This window comes from Neolamprologus brichardi, chromosome 11 (assembly GCF_056152115.1).
Source record: "Neolamprologus brichardi isolate AB-2024 chromosome 11, ASM5615211v1, whole genome shotgun sequence".
Taxonomy (NCBI): Eukaryota; Metazoa; Chordata; class Actinopteri; order Cichliformes; family Cichlidae; genus Neolamprologus; species Neolamprologus brichardi.
The window spans coordinates 9,746,526-9,759,726 of record NC_142114.1 but is presented as its reverse complement, the minus strand read 5'-3'; the positions used below and the strand labels follow the sequence as shown (position 1 = coordinate 9,759,726).

Here is a 13,201-nt window from a genome sequence, read left to right as displayed (position 1 = left end):
GTGCTGCTGGTGGAAGAGGAAGAGGAGGAGGAGGAGGAGGGGGGGGGGGGGCATGGTGGCGGAGGAGGGTGGGAGAGGAGGGAGAGCAGAAACGTGTAATCACCCAAACAACCGTTTTTACCCGTTTCACCCCCTCTGGATCTGTGTCGCAAGGTGAGAAAAGGGCTGCTTGGGCTTCCACGCTGGCCCTCGCTGCATCACAAAGTGCACAGGCAGACTTCGGTAACAACTCCTCTCCTCTATTCTTACACCCCGCAGTCCGCTGTGAGCCTGTCTGCCTTTCACTGCGGATATCGTGGAGGGAGGCCGGAGCGTGAAGAAGACACCAGAGAGGTAAAAAAAAAAAAAAAAAAGACTCCCAGAGTTTGAATTTACTGCTTCGCTTTGGCCGCTGTGCATCACTGTGTAATAATAGCTTTAAAGTTATCCGTTACATATCTTTAAATAGGAGGATCTAAGAAATTGAATTTTTATATGTGTGGCTCAGGTTGTAAAGCATGTGATTAGACCGCTAAAGTGGCGCAGTATGAAAAAAAAATATGCGTGCGTTGCGTTGGTGTCCAATCAGACGTCTTTGCGCCGCCGCAACTGGTGCCAAGACGCATTTACACACACCGCAGGCTACTGTAGCAGCCTATAGCAGCCTATGGCATAATCCCAGGGCTTCATCTGCACCAATCAGAGATGAGATGGAACTTTTTCTGCCACTGAATGAGCCCAATTACAGCGTCTCTGAAGGCAAACCCAAACAATATTTATATAGTTTCATTGTCTGCGTACGCTTTTGAAGCAATCTATACTTACATTGTCTGTTGCTAAACTTGTACTTTATTCCTTGTAATTAGTCCACGAATAATTTACAATTTAGCAATGATTTTTTTTCCAGTCTTAGAGCTAATAAGTAAAATTATTACGTTTTGGCAAATGCATTATTAATAGTAGAATTTAGCATCTTTGAAGTATAATAATACTACACATATACAGCATCATTATGATGATTGTAATTATTGGAGCATGGTCACTATAGAGGTTTTAATAATCTTGTGTCCTAGAGCTAATTTCTGCATATATACTTGTAAATGTATAAAGTAAACACATTGTTATCCCCCACCAGCCTTTATCCTTATACTACTGTATGTCTTAATACTTTGTGAAATTTGCATTTAAAAATTAATTATTTTAAAATGAAAAAAAAAATAGGAGCACAAGTTGTGTTCTAAAGTTTATTGCGGCATGCAGAACTGTTTGTATGTTCTTTTTTAATTAAGTTTTGTTGAGGGGGGTTCAGAGAAAGTCACTTCATGTGCAGCTTCAGCAGACACTGCATAGTTTTTGCTATGTGCTACACATCTTTTAGTTGGATATCTAAACACACACATACTTGCACACGATTTGATACATAATTGTGGACATCATGCATAAGTAATGGCTGTTGTAGCTGGGACTCTGACTAAGTGGTAACTGTCTGTGATCCTGCTCTGAAAATTGAGTGTTGTGCTCTCACACTGATCGCACAATCAGAGATCAGGCGGCACATGAGTCTGCTTGATAGAACCCAACCATATATTTCCAGTTATCATCAGGACCTGCTCATCGTGCTTCATTTGAGCCAAGCTGAGATAAAATGTGACAGGCAGCTTGTACCTGAGATGAGTAAAATTTGATTTGACTGGCCCAATCAGGTTTAATTGAAATGAATTGAATCAGCCCATTTCTTCTGCTACTGTAATTAAATTAGTAGCTGGGCCGCAATTGGACGTCGAGTTGGCACTTGAGAGGAGATGACAAAATGCTCATTGCTGCCGCCAAAGGACTATGTGTCAAATTTGGTGTGAAAATGCTGTTTGACACACTGGCATAAGCTGTCGCTTTGCTCGAAGTGTGTACAAACAAACACGCTGGGATTATCTCCTGGACTGAGCCACTTCCTCATGTGAATGAAAAAGTGGGGAGATATGCATGCAAGTCATCAGAACAAATTAAGTGTGAAAGCACATTTACTGCATATAGAGTGCAGCAACATTTCTGTTATTGCTTTATAGCCCCCAAAACACCTAAATGAATGCCAAAAACACTGACGCTGGCTTGCCACTGCAGCTCTTACAAGGTCTGAAATAAAAAGGAGTCACAGACTCAGAGTCTGAAACCTATGGATCTCTTGAAAATTAAAAATTAAGAATTAACATGAGAAAAAGTTGAATCAAATTCTGCAGCATGCAGAAATAATAACACTGTCGACGTGTAATAAAACTGCAGCGCTCCTAGATCGGTTTATATTGGTGTAAGCTTCCTCGATAAAGATACATGTGAGAACATTATTGCACTTTGATGTTTGAATTGGAGGCCTTGTGTCAAATATCTCCTGCATCAACCAGGCCCACCACTCAGGAAGGGAAGAGGTTTTACTGCTCCAAGGCCTTGGTCATCTGTGGCTCTAATGCCATTTCCAAGAACAATGAGCAGAAAAGGGCTAAAGCCGCACTGATGACACTTAATCTCATTGGAATTCCTTGTCAGGTTTGACCTTGGAAAGATATTAGCCACTCGACAAGTGACTGTGGGCGAGGGGAGGGGCTGCGTGTGTGTCTGTCTGCAGTTACTGTGCGATTGTAAGTTTCTATTTAAGTATACAAATATGCTTCCCTGTGCTTTAACGCATATCATAGTGGCAAAATGATTTTCACTGAACTTGAAAGCCATTTCAGGTTTACAAGTGCAGCGTGAGCTTTTCTACCGAGTGTGTCTGCGCAGCGGTGTAGCGGTCGTGATGCGACTGTGGGGTTGTTTAGAAAGAGATTATCCATATGCATGTGAGCAGCCAGAAACCAGACCATTGGGATGCAGGGATCTGTGGTCCAGTGATGTGTGTGCCACATTGTCTGTTCAATACAGGCATCTAAATTTTTAAACAGCATCAGTTACTTCATACTGCCATTGTTTTGGCACCATTTGCCTTGCTTAATCCTGGCACATATCTGTGCTATCTTACAGTGCAGAGGTATGTGTCTGTGAGTGTGTGTGTGTCGGTGTGGGACGCTGAGAGATTTTGTGTCATTATGAGTAGTTTGCGATTAGAAGTGTGTGTGTGCGTGTGTGTGTGTGTGTGTGTGTGTGTGTGTGTGTGTGTAAATATCTGTACAAATTTGTGGAGAGAGATAAAACTTAAACGCACTCATTTTTACACTGTGCCTCTGATTTTCGACATTCTCACAAGTGTGTTTCTGTATTTTACTCCCAAAGTGACTGCCTTCACTCAGTCCACAGTGTTGCATCAGTTTGTTTCAGCTGTTCCCACTACAAAGATGCATACAAGGTGACGTTGCTTGCAAACAGCCTGCAAGCATTAAAAGCAGCATTTAGAATCAGAATGATATCCATCCAAGTAAAGCTGAAGAGATCCCGTGTTGCCACTTTTTGCAAAAAAACCCAACCATTCCTGACTTTTTCCTTTTAAGTACTGGTATCTAAATAGATGCACATTTGTGCACGAATGTGTTTCACAGACTGTTTTCAACTTAAGAAGTAGAATAAATTGGACTTAAATATGATGCAGCGTTTGTCTCAGTGATATCAGACTTCAACACCCGCACGTCCCAGAGACATAAAAAAAAAAGCAAAGTGCTGTCAGAACATTACTGCTGTAAAGGAGTTGCATGTTGTGGGGAAGATTCCTCAGTTTACCATTCTGGATGCACCGTTATGTCAACAAACCCTCAGTCTTTCTCTTTCTGTCTCCAGGGAGAAATATTTGCACAGGGAACCCTTCTCTGTATAGTTTCTATAGTATTCACTTCTTTGTCCCCAACGCTGACTTATTTATGGCAACCCGCTAATGAGCTATACGGTCTTTTGTAGTGAGAGACAGCATGTGTAAACATTTAGATTTTTTTTCTCCCTCTTCAAGTACAAGGCGAGATCCACCAAATTAAAAGGCACAAAGTGAAATGAAATCGCGCAGCAACCTAACACCTGATCAAATACAAGGTTACCCATGCAGTGTTTTGTGTTTTGCCGTGTTAATGCCCTATGTTGCTATCAGTCTGGCGTGTGTTTTGGAGGACTGCCAGCCAGAGGAGGAAGAGCACCTATTTTGTGGAGAGGTAATTGCTACACAGTAGCCTCTGATTGCCAGGAACTTTCACTGGGAACGGCCCCGGCTCCCTTTTCACTCGCACCGACAGCCTGATTACAAATCATCTTATTGATTTGATGAGTGCAAGATGTTTGCTAATAACTGTTCTCATACCATCTGTTAATCTTTGTTGTGATTAAAGAGGTAATCCCAATACCCATTATTCCCAATGACAAGAGCGGGGGGATCGTTCTCTTACACAAGCTTTAGTCCCTCGCAGGCCAGGCTGGGCTGAAAGGGAAGCTCGGGAGAGGGGGATGGGGGTGCAGTACCTAGGATATCAGCGATCTCCGAATGCAACTGAGAAGTCTGCGCCACCTTCCACATAACAAACGCGATACGAAAATAAAAGGGGGGGGGAAGAATTACATCCTTGCTAAAAATCCATTACCTCGTGTAATCACGCAAAATGATTTTTCTTAAATATGATAATAAATCACAGGCTGGATCAATAGCCTGCGGACCAACTGCTATGCCCTGATAACGTATCAATCAATATTTAGTATTTAGTATTTAGATTTTAATTAATACCTTGGCAGGGCTCGGAGCCCGTTAGCACACGAAAGAAATATAATCTGTGATAAAAATAGAACAGAATAAATAAATTTCTAAAAGCAAATGAGCTCCTGTTAGCATTTGCACAGTAGCCCCCTCGTATCTGTCATTGATCAGTCAGTTTCTCGGTTGTGATTAAGGACCCTTCAAAATCAAGCTTTGTGTGTGTGGAGGTGTGCGTGTGTGCATGCATTGCATAGAGGAGGGATGGACGTGTGCGTGGGTTCACGTGGAAACATTTTCATCGACCATTCTCGGTAAGGCTGAGCTTCTGAAGCACCTGATCCAAACTGCTCATACACAGAAGATCAAGCGTGAATGATGTGTTGTATTTCAAGTGAAAACATAAGCAGAAATATGAATATGAATATATTATATATTGACCAATCATGTTTCTGTATGCTATGTTTACATTGTTTGGATTTGCTAACATGCATATCTCAAAGAGTTTGGTATTGCTTGATGATTAAAATATATATATATATTTGTTTGCTTTCTCCTCTTTTAAAAAAATCACAAAAAATGACTAGCAGACAGAGAAGTAAGCATACAGCTAATTGGTTAAGGCCAAATACTTACGTTAAAAAAAAGTTATTGTTGGAAAAGACTCCAAAGATAATTGCAATTTCATTGGGAGCCTGAGCTGTTAAAACGTGTCTGTGTGGGAACGAAGTCTGCAAAGTTCCTCAAAAACTTCTGCTAGAAAAACAGCGGTTAGTCTGTGTAACTCACAATCTATTAGCACGTGTGAAGTTCCCGTTAGAGTTCACGAGTGTTGTTGTGGGGTGCAGTGATGGACAAACTTTAGTTTGTGATGGCTATGGGTTTGCTTACCCATACCCTGGCTCTGTCCATTCCCAAACTGTGATCTTTTCCTGAACTCTACAAAGGAATTTTGTTGCATAAAGCGAACACAACAGCCAATGATTAGGAAAGAAGTTAACAATAAGAAAGAAACACTGATTTAAAACAAAGCAGCGCTAAGAGAGACAGAAAAAAAACTCACATTTCCCACAGAACATGAGACACAAACTAATTTATTCTACTTCCACTCATCCGGCCTCCTTGTGTGGCCTTTGGCACTCTTTAGGGAGATCTTTGTTTCTCTTTTAGCAGAGTTTGCACTGGATGTTGAGTGTCGCCATGCTAGTGAATCACAGCACCTAAGGACACTTTGGTGTGTACAGCACTGACACACCAGTAGCTTCAGCAGAATGGCAGTATTTATATGGGAATAAGAACAGGTGGAAATACCATGCAGACTATTTATTTTCCCAGCACTAAAACTAGTAATCCTAATCTTAATACTCCTGCATGCTTACAGATATCCTGCATGCAGTAGCTTTAAACACTTTAAGTGATGCTTCCTCGAATTAGTCTGGAGCATACAGTAAGGAAGTGCGATTAATCAAACGATGTCCTGTTCTTACAGAAACACTTAAGCAAATAGTTTCAAACTGATGCATTTAAGTCATTGCTTCTTGAATTTACACGCAGGGGCCCTTTTATAATCTTTCCTTAAGGTTTTAAGTGTTGAACACAGGACTGCCAACCGCTTTTCAATTGGATTGAGTCTTGTGGCATTTGTAATTGGAATCCTTTTGCTTTATAAAGAGATTAAAATAGTTAAATATAGAAGCAGAAGGGCAGAGTTTGACCATCAGGATGTGCATGGCTAACACAAGATTAATAAGACATAGTTAAACAGGATTCAGCGCTAATCCTCCTTCGAACTAGTGACTTGACTTGACTGGTTTGACTTGTAATCTGATGACACGTGTCTTTCCTTACTATGTATTTTCTTAGTTAAAAATGCACGAATTATGATTCATGTATCAGGTATGTATTTACAACTAACTAACTATATGATGTCAAGTTGAGTTTATCAACACGACATTTTGTCTTATTCTGTTTGAAGATCAGCATTTAGTTGTACCTTACAGAGCATATGAAGAGGAGACTGAAGGGTTCTACAGATTTTTGGCTGGAGGCTGTGGTAGTTCTCAGGTTCCTGGAAAGTCAGTCGGTGAGCTAACAGGACATGTGCGTGTTGCTCTGGGCTACGGCTGGATTTAAGTGTCTCACGGCTGTCTGCTGTCTAACCCAGGTTAACAGGATATTAGGCCACAGCAAGTGGCTGGTCTCTCATTTAAGCTGATCCCTGACACACACGTCCAGTGTCACTTTGGCACATACTGTAGGACATGCGCATAAGTCAAGGTCACACCTTTGCCTGAATCTTTTTCATGTTTTAATATCTATTCAATGATCATTTCTTATCAAAGTGATGAACCCGCAGACACAGACAAGTTCCTCTGACGTGATAAGTCTGATTCAATATTTTCCCACATCCACAGCCATCAAATTGCAGTTATCACTGTTGAGCTTGAATATCAGATTAGCTCCGTGTTAAAGCTCACACACCATGAGACTGGACTGCATGGGCCAATCCCCATTAATCCCGTCTTACTGTTAGGTGGACAAGGTGCCAAGGAGGCCCTGTGTGGGCTGGCAGTGGGTGTATGTTAGCAGAGTGAGTCAGCTGCTGCCGGAATTACTGTAATTGAATTAGTGTATGTGTGGTAGTACACAACAGTTAAAGTGATAGCATGTAAAAACACTGTAAAATTCACAAATTACACATGTGTATCATCAAACTATATATTTAAGACTTTCTCAGCATCACCAGCATGAGGATTTACACGGACCAAACATTAGTAATACTGTGAGAGTTTGTTGACTCATTATAATGACTGTAAGGATATAGTTTCCCTCCTTTACATGCAGCCTGATTAAAGATGAGGTTATTAATGTTTACTTAAAAATAAATGAAGAAGTATTAGTATTAAATATTTTTACCCTTATACATAAAAAATCGTAGGTTTACCATAAACTCTGCATAGTGATATTTTTTTTTTCTTTTTGGTTTTTAAGCTGGCTGTGACTTTACAGTTTACTGAAGGGTCACTGCTATCATCAGCCCCATTTTCAACCATTTAAACAAATAAATATATGCTTAATCACCCAGTAAAGTAAGTTAGAGTCTAGCCCTAAAAAATAAGATTTAGCTGTTCATGAACTTCATATCCGTGTTGTTGCAGACCAAAGAAAAATATACTGAATTTATACAAAGTGGAAAATAAAATGTGTCGTAACTTTTTGTTTGTGTGGAAACCTGTATATCATTAGGATGTATTTGTGCGAATGTAAATACACAGATTCACTGCTACACAAATGAAAGTTTAGGGTCCTGGTCTGCAGGATTTGTCTTGATCAGGTGCCTCTGGCATCACATTTCGGCACTGGATATGCTTATGGGTTTGCTTTTTAAGCGTGCAGGATTAATGTTGGGAAAAAAAATATTTCAACCCAAACCCAAAAGGAAAAGCGACTCCCAGAGTAGCTTTGTTTAAGTCTTGTGTATGGGAATCTAGGATAGCATTAGCGCACGTTAGCAGATGCCTTCAGCTGATGGGAAAAAAATAGTTTAAGGAGAGTTTTGCTTGAGCTTAGTACTTTTGCAAAGATATCATGGCAATAGAAAATATATACAGAAAATTGCCTCTGATTGTTGAGTCGGTGTTTTGTTCGAGAATAGCTCACAAGCCTAAGCAGAAAGGTCCTAGTTTAATTCAAACTCATTTCTCTCCTCCCCATTTTTTTTTTTTTTTTTTACATATTTATTAGAAAAGAAGAATAAAAAATTATATTTCATTGATTTACATGTGGAATTTCTGAAAAAAAAGGTCTACAGCTGAAAACTAAATTAAGAGAAAAGAAAAGCAGAGCAAACCAGAGAAACTGAAAGATTGAAATAATGCTGAAGCAGAGGATGAAGATGGTGGAAGGGGATGACGGACAGTTGTGGAGACAGGGTTGTTAGTTTATGTAGGCTGCGGGCTGACTCGACTGGAAAATTTTGATCACTTTAATTTACTATATCCAGGGTTGCCTCTCTCCCTGTCCAGCACTTTTATCAAGCCCTGTGAGCCCGTATTGATTTTTTTATTTTCTGCCCAGGATAAGAAGACAGAGAGTTAGGGAGCTCTGGTGAATGGAGAACTTTCCTCAGATTGCTGCTATTCTCCAGCTTATTGCATCCTGTCGTTTGTAGTTTCAGATGATGTCCAGTACGCCACGGCTGCTCCAGCCAATAAACAAGGTGACTAACAATGGAAGAGGGCCAGGAATGAAGAGAGGGAGACAAGCTAACCACCACACCACACACAGCTAGAATACAAGGGCGGAAGAGGACATTTTATAGCTAGAATTTGCCTTTTTTTTCTTTGTTTTTACGGCTATGTTGAGAAGCTGTTTTTAAAACGTATCATTATGACTATACTGCAGTATAGAAAGCTCATGTCATGTGTTTTCTTTTTATTTCAGTCTTTTTAAAATCATTTTTTTTGGCATAAAATTTTGTCATCATATTAAGGTAAGCTCTGTGAGGCAGGGGCATGATTTCTTAGGGATTTCTTAGCTAGGACTACAGCTGTAAAACATTCAGCTTAAATGTAGTTTCTCTAAATCGTGGTCATTTAGGATCTAAAATAGCAAACCTTTTTTTACTTGGACAGCGGAGTATTATAATCCTCCCCAACCCCTGAAGACAAGATACAATTTAACATGTTTTAATATATTTGTATATATCTGTATTCTTGTTACTGTGTTTCTCCCAGAGCCAAATTAATTATCACCTTTGCCCCAAAGAAAAGGCAATTAAACAGGAGAGCTAATGGTTTTTCCTCTAAAAATGAAACGGGACAAAGGTTTTGTTCCCATTTCATTTTTTTAATAACGTGTGTATCAGACAAATTGTTGCATAAAATCTTCTGATTTTCTTTTACATTTTTTGCTTCTTTCTTTCTAGTGGCTCTATTTTTGCATTTTCATATGTTAGCCTGTGTGTGTGTGTGTGTGTGTGTGTGTGTCTGAGAGAAGAGAAAGTGGGTGGGAGAGAGAGTAAGAGAGAGAGAGAGAGAGATTAGTGACAGTCTGATAAAAGATGTCTCCAAAACCCTAATTAAAATTGAATACCCCTGCGAATGCAAAGCAACATGCAATCTGCAGGTATTTCATTTAGAGCAACTATCTCAGCGTAAAGCTGCTTTTTTATGTCTTTCTTCATTGCACACAAATAGCTATACCCAGTTCATTTTATTTTTCACACTTCCACATCTGTCGCCGTCTTTGTCAGACCACACAAGCTTGCCCTTCTGTCCCTCTCTTGATGTAAGACAACACTGATAAAACAAAATCAAGCTGAGGAACCTGCAGTTTGTCCCCTTCCCCCCCCTCTGAAAAGGCTTTCAAGGTTCAGCTCATTAAGATACTAAAAAACAGAGAGCTCTCTAATAAAACTGTGAGCAGTAATATTTTAATAACGCAGATCCTTATAAAAAGGATCTTCCTCGCCTTTATTTCTTAACAAATAGCTACGCTGATAATACTTTGATATCTATGGCACATCTATTTGTCAGCAGCAGTTTTTAGAAACTGATTGGAAAGAAAGTCAAAGCAGTAACTCATTAAACTTTGATCCGACTTGTTTTGGAAATAAAAAATATGTAGACAGTTACAGTGAGTTTGATTGGTTGGTGGAGATGTGCACTTATGGTAACCGTGTGAACTAACGAGCGAGACTGATTTAATTTACAGATCATATCGGATCATTTCTCCTGTTCTGTCTTCAATGAAAAGTGCGTGTTCACAGTTCCTAAATCTTCACATTGCCTGCTTGTTGCATCATTTAAACTGAGCCTCTTCCTCTGTCTTTTTTTTTGTGTGTAAGTTTTGTGTGTAAAACGAGAAGACCTTTTGCACTGTACAGCTGAAAACCGTCTTTGAGATATGACCTGTGTTGTGGCTGCAGTAGCACTTTCACTTCCCACTGTCTGGACTCAGACTGCCGGCCATGTGATCTTAGTTTAGAGGAATCCACACACACTTGCCAGTGTCATCAGCAACTGGTGGCATATGGTTTACCCAGCGGTCAGACTCTTCAACTAGTTATTAGCTAGTTATTATTATTATTATTATTATTTTATCCGCTAGCTATTTCATTAGTTTGTTTTGTTTTTTTGACAGGACATTTTTTATTTTGGGGTTTATTTGTATGTTTTCTCCAGGTTCTTGGGAAACCACCTTCACATATGAAACAATTCTAATGTTATAGTAGCAAAAAAGAACTAATCAAAAAGACAGTTCAGTCTCAATAACTAGAAGAAATGCAAATATAGGTTATAAAAAGTAAATATTTGCCTGAAAATAGGGGAAAACGTTGAATGGGAAATGAAAAATGATCTTTAAAGAGTAAAGGAGAGGCTGACTGGATATTAACCAGGCCACGTTTTATATGTTTTGTCATAAAAAAGCACGAACTTCACAAACAAACTAGGCTGCAACAGCCTTAGTGCAAAAACATACCAGTATCCAGGACCTCTGGTTTTGAAAAACCAGGAGTGCTTAAACATTGCTCAAAGCTCACACCTATAATCATTTTTACTTGGCCGCCTGCCCATAATGCAGAGGAAATTGCTCTGGCTTAAGCCGCCGTTTAGTCACAAGGATATGGTCAATTTGGTACTCTGCCAAAGCCATACCCCTGAGTCATTTTACTGTATGTATTTTTTTGTTATCCATTCCCAGAACAGCAGTTGAATCATACAGCACATAAATAATCCCCAGCACAGAGTTGAAAGTGGTGAACAATAAATGTGTCTTCGACAAGTGCTTGTTTTCCCCTAACCCCACAGAGCAGGCTTTTTTAACCTCCTCATTTTCCATGTAGACAGTTATTAACTTCTCAGATGATATCTTGTCATTGTTAACTATCGATTCCCGTCATCATTAGCGCGTCTAATAACGAGGCTCTTGCCTTGACAATTTTCGTATATCTGCCAGGAGTGACAGTCCCGCGTGTTAAAGACATGTTTACTTCACTCCGGGATCAATAAATGCTGTGAGCCAGCATGAGACAGTATAGGCCCTTACCAGTGTTATCGATGCACAGTGTATCACATTATGAAATATACGTAGGTGGAAGCTGCCCACAAGATTAAGGAGTCCTCATAGATCAATGAAGAGTATGAGCATTAATATGTGCTGCTACTTCCATCCCCTGGACACCATAGGTTATTTTTGCTCTCAGGCTGAACACCGATGCACGTGCTTTTGCGTGAACTGGGAGAATTAGATTTGCTTACCGGTGTTACAATCCAATATCTATCATTGAAAGGATTCTTTTCACACACGGCCAAAGGTCTCTCATTTTAGGCCCGGGCAGCGGCGCTGCAACTGAGTTCTTATGTAAGATTTTAAACTTATTAAGATGGGAGAAAATCTACTTTTGCAATGTGTTTGCATGACCGCGTGTGCGTGTCTGTGTGCGTGTGAGACAGCAGTGTTGAACTTGAGAATGAGGGTGGGAAAGCTTCACGATGTCAGGAAATGCTCTTTCTTCAAGCGATTTCACTGTTTAATCCCATGCAGAAATTTCGTCACCTTATATTAACCCTTTCATGATCTCGCTTTATTTTTTTTCCCTTTAATCTGTGAAAGAAACCTCTTTGTTATTTGCATGTACCCTAAAAAAGACTATATTACCCAGCACCATATTTATGACGTTTTCCCCTAGTAATCATCTTCACCACAACCAGTTGTCCTCATATAGAAAATGAACTCATAAACCTCACTTCCTATGATGCACGTCAGCTCTAAGAGCTTCTCATCTGAATATATCCCCACTGTGGAGGACAACAGAGGCGTGTTGTCATCCAGCTGACCCTTGAAGTGGCTAGATGAAGGGCATTGAGGAGGAGGGGTGAAGGGTGGAAGGGAAACTTGGGCCAAGGTCAAGAAAGCTAATTTGTTTCCTGTGTCCCCCTGCCGTCCCTGAGAGGCAGACCACACACTGCCCATTCAAAGGGGGGGCTTTAATGTGGTCAAGGGTGCATAACATGGGGTTGAGCTCATCAGCTACTGGGTCCTGTATCATGTAAGAAAGAAATCATTTGTATTTTTTTTCTTATTAAGAAAACTATTGTATAAAAGATATAATATTAGTGCTGTACAAGACTATATTTTGGGGGCATTGGATATCAGAATGACAACCTGTGCAAACTATGTAGCGTTAAAGGAATTAGACAGATCTGAATAAAGTAAAAATGCACACTAGCAAAAAAGTACGTAAACATGTTTATTAACATGTTTATTCTATGTTGGGGTTGAATGTGGCCAAATATTTTACTAAATATCTTCAAATGGCACTAATTACTGATTATATAATCTGTCTCTAACTGTGTCAGCTGGTCAGGGGAGCATAAGGAATGTGAAATAACAGAAACTACAATTGACAATCACTACAGCCATCAACTGTGTCACCACGAAAATATATTTCACACACACACACACACACACACACACACACACACACACACACACACACACACACACACACACACATGATTATCATTAATTTATCATTATCTGCTTCTCAAGTAAAGTTTTGCCTTA

General features: G+C 39.9%; 1 long non-coding RNA gene across 1 annotated transcript in view; it reads left to right on the top strand.

Annotated features, from left to right (window-relative positions):
- Positions 1-85: 85 nt before the first annotated feature.
- The window catches only part of LOC102796883 (uncharacterized), a 30,167-nt gene continuing 17,051 nt past the window's right edge, over positions 86-13,201 (top strand). Inside the window, exons 1-2 of the long non-coding RNA XR_437054.2 lie at positions 86-153; positions 259-333. This is a non-coding gene — a long non-coding RNA (uncharacterized LOC102796883). The remainder of the gene's footprint in view (positions 154-258; positions 334-13,201) is intronic.